The sequence below is a fragment of the Pinus tabuliformis genome, chromosome X, assembly GCF_031772625.1.
Source record: "Pinus tabuliformis cultivar Carrire ecotype Pingquan chromosome X, CPIR1, whole genome shotgun sequence".
NCBI lineage: Eukaryota > Viridiplantae > Streptophyta > Pinopsida > Pinales > Pinaceae > Pinus > Pinus tabuliformis.
Window position 1 is genome coordinate 1,716,015,610 of NC_142308.1, and position 5,503 is coordinate 1,716,021,112.

Genomic DNA, 5,503 nt, shown 5'->3' on the forward strand with positions numbered 1-5,503 from the left:
CTGTGACTGATAGGACGACTAAAATGCAAGGTATTTTTTAGTTTGTTTCAAATTTCATTCTCTCTTCAAGTTCATAACTTCATACTTGATTCAACTTTCAAATTTCATTTTTTCCTTATTTTTATTTAAAATTTTATTTGTAATTTTGTTGTAGATGCATGGTGGAGAATGTATGGTGCCAAGGTACCCCTTCTGCAAAAGCTTGCCATCTGAATCCTCAGGCAAACATGTAGTTCCTCAGGATGTGAGCCCAACTGGAGTGTATTTGAAAAAATACACAGCAAGAAGCGCAATAGGTTAACACTTAAAATATTGCAAATTTTCAAATAATTTTTTGAATTCATTAAACAATATATTTTTTTTAATAATTATTATTTCATGATCTTTGTATAGGTTGGAGTCCCAACGACTTAATGACATGGTCTACATCTACTACAATCTTTGATTGTGGGTGATGTAATTTGAGAGGACACCTTATATGGAGGCCATCTCATTGGATGGGATTGACACCACTGCTGCATGGAGGGTTGAGGCCGAGAGGTCTCTCATGGAGTCTACTAATGATTGGTTAGTGTAGGAAGTAGTGGAGGGGGAGGAGGAGGAGGAGGAGGCGGAGCAACAGGAGAAGGAGGTGACACCACCTACCAGGGCTACCCCTACCGCTAGTAGAGGATGTGGTCTACCTCCTATAGCTCCTAGTTCTTCAGCTTCTAGAGCACAGGAGAGTCCACTGCCAACCCCACCAACGTCTACATCTAGAGGGAAAGGGAAAGCTATTGCATTTTCTCGCAAGAGGGACAGAGGAAATCAATAGTATTAGACTTTAGTTATTTGGTTCATTTCATTGTATATGACATTATGACTCATGATATGACTCATGAGATATATTATTACATTTTTTGTTGATATTTTGAGGCTGAGTTGGGAGTCATGAGTCAGGCTTACTATTCAAAACATGATTCACTGTTATGTGTGATGTAGCACTAGAAATGATATTAAACATCTTATATATTAGTTCTTTTATCATATTTATGTGACAATGTATTTATTTTATGTTGTAGATGCTTTAGATATTAAAAAAATGGAAAAAAAATGAATATTTTTGTATGTTATGATTTTTTTCCCGACTTTTACTGAATTTTTCCTGATTTTTATGATTTTTTCCGATTTTTTCTCCAAGCCGATAATATCTCGATAACGATTAATGCAACATTCATTTTAACATTTTTCCTCACTGTTTGCTACAACTATGATATACCTTTGTAATAGTGGTGAAAAACACATCTAAGTTTGAAATTAACAAAAAAAATTGCTAAATACATTAATAAGTCATTTATGTTTGATGTGTATCAAAAATTTGGCCTAAATCTACATTTTGAATGACTGTTATCTCTAAATAATTCTGTTTCCGAAGTCTGAAATATAACAGTGGCAAAATTTTATGTGGGTTAGTCTAAATCCCTAAGTTGTCTAATATATTAAGGAATTCTTTTTTGGGTTGGGCATTCATCATTAGGCTTATTTCATGTTTTAATTGCTGGCTGTAATAAGTATATTAGATCTGATATAATTTTGGAAATCACATCATAATAGACTGAAAATTTTTGATAATTCATGTGGGCAAGTTTGGAAAAATTTCAGTAAATTTCTGGCATAAAGATATCATTGATAGCTTACTGTTTTCATTTTCATATCACTGCTATCCTAAAGTTTTTCTTACTGTTGTTCTAAAAACTAATTTCTGAAAATTAAGTACTCTATCATGGAATTGTGATAAAATGCATATATTTTGTTTCATAAATTGAGTATTTTTTGATCATCTGTTGACATTGATTGCAAATAAGTTTTTGTTCTCTTTGAGTTATAATTGTATCAAAAAATAGTTGAAATAAGCTTGTGGTTTAATTGTAATATTTTCATGGGTTTATTTTTAAGTCTTCATCCAATAAAGCGAGCATTTTATTTTGGTGATTAAGGGCTTTTGCGACATAAGCACTTTTGATCCTTGAATCTAACTTCATCTCTTCTTCTCATCATCTGGTGCATTTGCATATAAGTTAGTTTTGCATAAATAAAATTTACTTCCAAGCATAAGTTTAGTCTATAGAGAGATAGGTATCCATCTATCTTTGCTTGAGAAACCTGCTTTTAATATTACTTAAAACGATGACCTTGCAGTCGTCAAAGCCACAACTCTCTGCAGCGTTGGAGGCACCAGGTATGTTAGAAGTTCAGGAGAGGTATTGTTAATCACACCTTAGTGTGCTTCTCCTGATCTTCTCTCTGCCAGTTACTACGAATTCAGGCTCAACACAGAAAGGATTGAAGGATTCACAATCTAAGTAGGCATTTAACTAAAATCAACCAAGATTCCTGCATTTCACATTAAGTTTTAGGATCTGCGTTTCATATAAGATAGTCATTCATTTAAGCGACAACTGCTAATCGATTACTTGATCTTAATTTCCCTAGCAAGATCATTGACTCCATAAGGCACTGGTATCAATCATTTAAAATCTAATCAAATCCTAGGTCTTGCTAAATCTTAATCAAGTACTTTATCTCCTCGCTGTGTCTCCCGAACTAGTTGGTTCCCAACTAGTTCTTCTCCATTCCATTTTTCCATAGGGTCTACCCCCCTTAGCCTGCTATAGGGAGACAACTTAAATGGAGAGATTGGGGATCAGGGTGACATCCCTCGATCTGAGCGTTGTTGCGGTGCCTAGACATTCTGTGTGACAATAGAGTCACCAATAATGATATGTCAATATGTTGTATGGGGAACAAAACACACGTTTCTATCCTCGGCAATGGTGGTAGAAGTGTTACCACTTAAACTAGCAGAGAACCAAAAAGGGGTTCCTAAGAGGGTAATTGCTAGGCTAAAGGCAATGGTAGAGGCTTAGCCTACTGTCACCACAGCTAAGTGTCCCTGCTCTTTACAGACTTTCACCGATGGGAGGAGTCTCGGTAGTGTAGGGATCACTTGTAAAGTATATGTCAATGGATAGATGGAAAGTGACCCTGGAAACCCTTTCCCAAGGATGGAGTGAAGAATGGAATTTGCTTGCTCTTTAAGCAAGGGACTTGGTCCTTCAGGGGTAAGGGGTGAGGATTGGAGGGTTGAGGAAGAAGGAATGGGCTTATAAACGAGGTTCTCAATTCCTATAATCCTTGGGAAACTTGGATTCCCAAATGGTCTTTGACAAATAATCTTTATTGAGAAGTGGGACCACATGGGACCAAGTGGACCCAGTCCAGGTTCGGGGATGGAATGTAGCAACCAATGATGTTCCTATCCTAGACAAGGTGAAAGGAAAGGACCAAACAAGAATATTTACTTCAAAAGGTTGAATTGATCCTGTTGAGGTCTAGCCTTGGGGATGCCTAGGCAAAATTTGATCCTAGAGCTAGGGATTGGGATTCCCAAAGATTCCATTGTTAGAATTGCCTCAAATTTGGAGGAGAGGGAGAGGACCCACCAGTGTAGTAGCCTGTAGGAGATCAAAATTTTTCCTTGGGTCAATTCCCGGGAAATTGATGCCCTAGGTGACCTAATGGGGCTAGACCTAGGGAAAAATGGGAAAAGGGGTAAAAGAGGGTTAAAATGATCACCCTTTTTGAGGGATCAATGCTTAATTCACTTGGGGATATGGAGTCAAGGATGATGATGAGTAAGAACGAAAGTCAGCTTCATCAAATGTTGAGAGAAAGAAAAGAAAAGTAACTTTCAAGCATTTATACTTCAAAGCAAACGATGAGAGATTATCGAGACAAATAATCCCTAGGACATTTCATTCATATAACATTGGCCTATACATTAAATTAGCTAAAACATGCTCAATTCCACATTTCGATTATGCAACAACTAGCCCTAATTTTAGTAGTATGCAACGACCAGAATAACAACATCAAAATTTACTTACAATGTTATAGAGTATATCCAACTAGCATTTCGTTTACAAGACAAAGCTCTAAGACAAGATAAATAGCCCAAATCCATACGTCAAAATTCATCCATCTCCAAAAAATATCCTCCAAGGAAAGAACACGAAGTTCTTTATGATTAGAGAGATGCCAAGTCAAGTGATGATCCAAACGAATGTATCTAACCTCAATATATAGCCTCTTGAGGAGTTCCAATTAGCTCATGGGCCTACATTAGCCCCTAATGATAAAATAATGTGCAAATAAAGACCCCTATTGGTGACAAGCCCACCAAACTAGCTCACAAGTGGAAAAATAAGCCTCACAAGGGGCCAAATAATATTATGTACATGTCGTGGGCCCTCCAAAGGCCCAATAATATTCTGAAGTGCCATACTGGGGAATAAATTGCTCGGAATATGATGGACAAGGTGGTGGCCCCTTGTTCTCCAAGTAGTAGACCTGTGGTGCTCCCAGTGGGTCTGAGGGTACATAAATGACCCCATGGGTCTCCATATAAATTAGTGATGCCTGTAGATCCTCTGCAAGGGTCCAAGTGGTGGAATGAATGCTTCCTTGACATCGTACAAGTCCTTGGACATCTGCCAAGAGTGTGGGGCCCCTGTGGGGGCTGCTAGGCATAATGCACCAAGCATACCACTATCATCCCAAAAGTGGATCGCTAGTAGTCTCTGAGCATCCATGAGGATTTGTGGAGTGTTGTCTGCTGCTGTGGAGGCCAATGGCTCTCTATGCATACCCTACATGTGCCAATGTAGACCTCTGGGGGTTAGGATCCCATATAGGGAGACCAAACCCAAATGGAAACCACCTGTAATCCTGCATAAGATCCAATGGGTCCCCTGGGCATCCAGTACAACCAGTCATTAAAATAATCGGGTAAAAGAGTTTACAGATCATGGATAACAAAGTGGGCACTTCATAATGGCATGCCCTTTCGTAGTGGGCTTTGGCATGTGTTAGTGTCTCCAAGCTCCAAAGGGGGTTAGCCAAGTACCTTATTAGGTGGTTTTGACTCTTAAAGGGGATAGTATGTCCAAGGCACATCCCTCTAATGGGGGTGGCAAGTGATAAGTAAGTGGAATGGAGTAGGGAATGAGAGGGGTAATCTTAGGCCACATATTAGGGCATAGGGGTAGCTAGATAAGGGAAAGCCCACACCTTGGTATGTAATGTATAGTAGGGAGAAATCATGGTACATGAGGTGCCTTGACCTTGACTTTTTTCACCCTTCTTTATATGCCTTTTGCCTTTAATGAATTTTCTTTAATTAACTGCTCGGGGCTCAAAGGGCAAGAGCATGATGTGTAAGATATAACAATGATCATCCCTTTTAAGGTAGGGTGGTTCTTTGCCCTCTAGGGGTTGGGATAATCATGGTTTCTTGAATGATAAAGGAGGCTCATCTAGAGCCTATGGAACCAGGGTGATGACCATGGATTGGGGTAGAGCTCATGCATTGGCTTTTGCCCATGTGTTGATTATTTTGTCCCAACCATATTTTGCATTTTGTGGTACAATTTCCTGTTAAATGTGGCCAATTGTGTTTTTCCTT